General features: G+C 38.4%; 1 pseudogene across 1 annotated transcript; it reads right to left on the reverse strand.

The window, feature by feature from the left end:
- Window positions 1-5,050: 5,050 nt before the first annotated feature.
- Window positions 5,051-6,268, reverse strand: LOC311289813 (putative nuclease HARBI1; annotated as a pseudogene). Its single transcript has 3 exons — window positions 5,852-6,268; window positions 5,595-5,681; window positions 5,051-5,289 (listed from the first exon to the last, which is right to left on the reverse strand). The product of its transcript is annotated as a putative nuclease HARBI1 (transcript).
- Between the last annotated feature and the right edge of the window lie 233 nt (window positions 6,269-6,501).

Genomic DNA, 6,501 nt, shown 5'->3' on the forward strand with positions numbered 1-6,501 from the left:
TATATACTTGATGTATAATAACATAAAATGTATATATCCTGTGGTAGTGAAATAAAAAGATAATCACAAAAAAAAGAAATATAAATGTTAATTTGCAGTTTAATACGTTGCTTTTACAAATAGAGAATGAAATCAAATAGAGAGTGAAAATTTCATCACGCTTGAGAATGAAAAAAAACTTACTACAGTATTCCTCAGCTCAGCGGCATCCGTTGCTCCTCGAAATACCAGCACTTCTGAGGTACATTTTCCATTATTATTATTCCTCACAGCGCTGCGAGACGGTGTAAACAAGTACAATGATCTGAATAAACTTGATGTGTTTTCTCGAGCTGATATGGGGACGTTCACAGTTTGCAGGATCGCCTCAGTCATTTGCGTTTGAATAGCGCTCGCTCTCCGTGGGCGGGGTCACATTAAAAATAATTAGCTGAGATGAGAACGACTGACATCTCGCTCTTTTCTTACAGATTACATAAACTGAGAATATTTGTTTTTTATAAAAATTACTTGTTTGAGTATTCGCTGAGTTATTGTTCATTTTCGGACGTGTTTTAGAATGGACTACACTGACAGAGAGAAGGCAGAACTCGCTTCGTGTTTATTTTTCTTTATTTGACAAAAAGCACAACACTTTGTTTTTATTGTGACTATACACAAAAATAATACACACTTAACAGGAGAGATTGATGTATGAAACTGGTTTGTAACATCAAAGTCAACAGAGTATTTGGACTCTCGTTTGAACTGATAAAAAAAAGCGAGCCTATCGCGCCGGCGCGATTGTCGACCCCAGGGGGTTAACCATATTGGGCATTAAAAATGAAGAAACCAAAAGATAAGTTAAAGGGATAGTTCACTTTGAAATACAATTTTGGTATGTTTTAGCTTACCTCAAGGGCATCCAAGATGTAGGTGTCTTTGTTTTCCGCAGTAGTTTCAATTTTGATATTTTTTTACATTCTTGTCTGTCAGTCATATAATGCAGGTCTATGGTCACCACCTCAAAGAGCATGCACAGAGAAGTCCAAATTAAAACAATTCCCCATCGTAAGTACACATTGATGGCCTAAGACACGAAACGAGCGGTTTGTGTGAGAAAACGAACAGTATTTATATAGTTTTTACCTCTTGTACACAACCACGTCCAAGTGATCTGAGGGCGCGGGCGCTTCCTGGTGTGTGATGTGTGCGCGTGTTCTGGCTTAGTCTGCGCAAGCGCCGGAAAGCACCGGAAGTGATCTCTCGCTCGTGTACGTCAATCATTGTTTACACAGAGATTTCGGAAGTGTTACTTTTCACTGTGAAGATCTAAACATATTTAGACGTACAGGAAATTGCAATTCCGATATATCAACAGACAACGTTGAATTTTTTTCACAACCATATTTATTTGAACCAGAATACACAGATCAAGAACTTAGAGCGATGGAGGAAGCATCCGCTGCAGAAGCATGTCTTCAAGCCTCAGATAGACAGAGATCTCTTCCAAATTGGTGTTCTTGTAGCAAGTGTTGTGAGAAGCCAACAGAAGTGGAGAGCATATGTTGTCACGAATGGAACATAGCAATGCCACAACTACAAGACGACGACGAGGACATTGACAGTATCCCATCACACACCTGCCTTACTGAAGCCGCAGCATTTTGCACGTTGTGTTTAGTTTGCCACGTATAAACTGGAGGCGACATCCAAGGCCAGAGGGACCCAATGGCACGCTGTCAATAGAGTGAGTAATGTGTTGTATTTGTATTATTATCGCAACGATTATAGGGTGCATTATAAACCAATTAAATAATTACAATTACTGCATTATATTTCAGATTGGTGGCGTATCGTGTGGTTTTGGAGTGGATGCTGAAGGGGGAATATCTGGGCAGAAGAAATAGAAAAGTTTTACCCTCTTGTATGGTGAAAGCCATCCGCAATAAATGTCCATCCCCCTCCGGACGTTATGTGGGCTTCACAGAGGCAGACAATGCATTTGCAATGTTGTAGAAATTTGTATTGTACTGTTATAATTTGTCACAACGTTCTATATATTTTTTAATAATTTTTACTTGTAATGTAAGCCCTTTTCCTTATTTTACAGGAATTACCATTTATCATTGATATATGTGCAATCAAGGACATTCTGAAAGTGCTGCCTGTTGTCATTATAATGTAACCTTAAGTTTTCTTTGAATTTCTAAAATAAAAACAAATTGCCACTACATTTGCATTGTAATTTGCACTAATAAACAATCTGCATTTATAATGGCTTCATAGATATTTAGAATAAAGAGTAATGACACTTTACATAAAAGCAAGCATTGTAAGTTTAATTTTCTTTAGCTGCACATTCACAAATGAACAGTATAATTTGTAAGGGAATCAAACAAAACTATAGTTGCAAAAGAGAAAAATAAAATAAAGGCCTAATAAATACAAAAAAATACAAATACAAAAAAAGACAACAAAAGCGGTGTAATTTTCAATAGATAACCTACAAAAAAATTCCTCAATTAAAGAATTTACCCTGTACAAATTTTGGTAAATACACCTCATTCAGTCACTGAACAGACAAATTGACGTTACTGTACAAGGCAACATCAATGATCACACACACACACCACTAAAGAAAACCACCATGGAATGTGGAATGTATTACAATTACTTTGTAAAGATAAAGATAACTTAGTCTGTAAAAAACTAATTGTTTGACAAATGCTTTGAAACTGTGTCTTCCTTAGACGGTTTTGTCTGTTGCGCTATGTTCTTTGGGACAGGTTGTATTTCCAAATGTAAAGAAGAGTCCTTATATATAATACTGCTGTCCATGCGCCTCTGAAGTACGTGACATACGAGTTCTTCTCTGAAATTTTGAGTTGGGGACTCATAAAGCTTTCTAGCCACCCACTGTTTAGAGTGTTTTGGGTCTGACCTACAATCTCTGTTCTGTGTAAACAATCAGTGACGTACACACGCGAGAGATCACTTCCGGCGCTTGCGCAGACTAAGCCAGAACGCGCGTACACATCACACACCAGGAAGCGCGCGCCCTCAGATCACTTGGACGTGGTTGTGTACAAGAGGTACACTGAAATACTGTTCGTTTTCTCACACAAACCGCTCGTTTCGTGTCTTAGGCCATCAGTGTGTACTTACGATGGGGAATTGTTTAATTTTGACTTCTCTGTGCATGCTCTTTGAGGTGGTGACCATAGACCTGCATTATATGACTGACAGACAAGAACGGTTTAACCTAAAAATATCAAAATTGAAACCACTGCGGAAACAAAGACACCTACATCTTGGATGCCCTTGAGGTAAGCTAAAACATACCAAAATTTAATTTCAAAGTGAACTATCCCTTTAAGAATTATAATATAAAAGAATATAAAGATACGAATAACAGGCATGCATACTTCGGGCAAAAAACACAAAAGCAGCTTTTTCCCATTTTTGAACTGTCACCGTTGGCATATAATGTAACAGAGATTATTAAAGTCAACTTATTTAATTAATAGACCTACCAATCTCTGTGTAAAACTAAAATAATGATGCTGCCATCTTTCTAAAGTCATTTTTACCCACTATAATCTGACTCAATCTCAGATGAAAATTGTCATTTTGACCCCCCCTCTACAAAACAGTGGATTAGTCAGTCATTTTGATTAGTAAAGGGAAAGTTTCTGAAATTTGCTTAATTTTGACAAGGAATGACACACTTTCAATAACCAAAACCAATAAAAAATAAAATGTCTCTTTCCAGAAATATTGGGTATTTATATTTTTTTCTGTATTTTATTATTTATTTTTTAAACAAAACATGTATGTTATATGATTATATAATTCTGTCAGATACAAAGTAAAATGTTCACAGCATTTATGAACAGGCAGCCCTCCAACTGAAGAAAAACTCACCCAGTGTCATCTGGCTGAGGTAAAAATGTTATTGCTTGCTGGGACAGTAAGGGGATGGTGCTTTGGGTATAAATTACAATCTAATAAGTCAGTCAAGTCAAACACACACTTTGTATCTAAGACCATGGTATGAGATTCATTAAGTAATAAATTAATTATTACAATAGAACCAGCACCATCCCCTTACAGTATGAGACCGTTTAGTCAATTTCATGTCTGAAAGAGCATCTTCTGAAGATCCACCCAGACAAGGCAGACATGGAGCGTCCGTTCTTCCAAGCCTTAAAAGAGCAACATGGTAGAGAACCATCAGGGGCCTGTACCATGATGGTAGTTGAACAAACTCGGGGTTACAGGATTGGTTTTGAGTCGACAAAACCAAACCGATGCAATCAGGCTTTATTGGTACCATGACGCAGCTCATCAACTTTCTCTGTCAACTCAGGCTTTGATCCTTAAGCTATGATTACTCCACGCGCACGTGCACATAAAAGAGTGATGTCGACACCGAACAACCAATCGCGTTCGATATTGATAGAGTGAGAGCTATATATTTTTCCGTGCAGGAACAAGAGATTATTCTTCAGAAATATGAAGAATACAGAAGTGTTTTTCAAGCACGCAGTAACACTGTACCTGCTGCCAAAGCAAGAGAGCAATCTTGGAGGAATCTTGTTTACGTTGGGAATAATTAAGTGACTGGCCCTTACACATCTCTTTTATTGTAGGATTTTTCACAACCTGCCCCAGAAACTGAAGCCTCCACCTCAATGGGCTACAGAAGGAATGTGAACAAAGTAATGCTTTAAACCCTTGACATAAATTACAGTCAGTCCTATGTTTGTAGAAAGTCATGCCACTTTTTGTGATTTGATCAACCTCCAGAAAAGGTGTAATGATTGTTTGTGGTGGAATTGTTTCAGGTGGAAACAGACTCAGTCAGGGCCCTGTACAAAAGGAGTCTCGAACTAGACTGCACACTAAAGGAGCTGGACTGTGAGCTGAGGAGGCTCCAAATTAAAAAAAATTAAATTGGAGATCAAACAGCTGGAAAAAACAGATCTCAGTATGTGAACTTTTTTTAACCAAGTAACTCTTTAGTATGAACACTATGAATGTTTATTAATGTAATTTTGTGGCTACATTATGCAGAATGGCACATGCAGCCACTATCTGTGATGCCCGCTCTGGTGACTCTTAAACGCCTAAGGCAGTTGAAACGTGCCTTTAGGATGCCAAAGGTCATCTCGATCTTGACCCTGGTTTTACTGAGGGCCACATCGAATCGGTTTTGTGGCCCTGTCTGAGGGTCAGGATAGGGGGTTAGCAAAAACCTCTGGCATGCATAACCTCTATCTCCTATCAACAGGCCATCAAAAAGCCCTGTCATAGAACAGAAAAGGGGAAAATTTAAAGTGTACTGTACCAAATTTAACTTGCCTTCCTCAAAGCGCTGACACAAAATAGACTCACGGAAAATTCGTGAGTCATGCACTGAGCCAGGCCATTTGGCATTCATGATCACAGGCCATTCATTCATGCAGTCATGATCACAAGTCATCTGTAGATTAAATTTACAGTAAATAATTGTCCTATCTGTTAGTTTCTATTTATTTAAAGATTGATTGAAAATCATTTCACATAGGCTATATAGTAGCCCTACCTGAACATTGAGGCTGTGAAATGACTGTTCACATAATCTGCCTCATGTTCTCCTAGAGCTGTGGAGATTGCAACATGTGTGCAGTCTATTGCTCCTATGATTCTAGGGAATCCTATCATAGGAATTAAAAATATATATTTAAAATCATTCTGAACAGGTAGCTACTGCAGACTATTGTATAATAGATTTCTAAGTGTGAAATATGCTTTTTTGAAGAAAAAAAAAAATGAGTGTGAAAGGTTAAATTTGTTCATGTGATGTCACCATATCAAGATATCTTACCGGCAATTTTATAAAAGGCCTCTTTTATGGACATGGTCGATAAATGTCCAGGGAACACAATGAAGCTATTTATGTAGGCTACCCCTGCAGAGCGAGGACCACCTTGCTTTTTCCTAGATTCTCTGCATCACCGACCACATACAAGTATGTACCACTTGCAAAAAAACGCAACGCAATACATACCATTTGCGGTACAGTAAGGGCATGACTTCGACGAGTCACATTTGTTATGTGCGGCTCAAGAAGTTCACAAAGATAAGACATTCCTTCCGCGAAAAATCTGTATCTTTCATACAAGTAACTATCAGGAAAATCAAATGGATTTTGTCTGTCCCTAAAAACTCTTTCTCTACGAAGTGCTCGTCTAACAATTTGCGCGGAGATGTCCACAGGATTTGGGAGAAAAGGTGAAGCCATTGCAACAGAGAACAGACGCTGGGAATTAGTTACGTCACCTATATGTTTCTTTGCTCACGGCTGATTGGTCAAACTTCAGTCTGAGATCTTAAATCCAGAACATAACCTGCCCCGGAGCAGGTTAGCCGTGCAGCGTAAGATACCATGGCGACGAACACCGATTAAAGCCGAGCTACTTTCATAGTACCTAAAACCGGGTTGGCGGAAACTAAACTGAAACATAGCTGGCTAGC

The sequence above is a fragment of the Rutilus rutilus genome (assembly GCF_951802725.1).
Source record: "Rutilus rutilus genome assembly, chromosome: 4".
Classification (NCBI taxonomy): Eukaryota; Metazoa; Chordata; class Actinopteri; order Cypriniformes; family Leuciscidae; genus Rutilus; species Rutilus rutilus.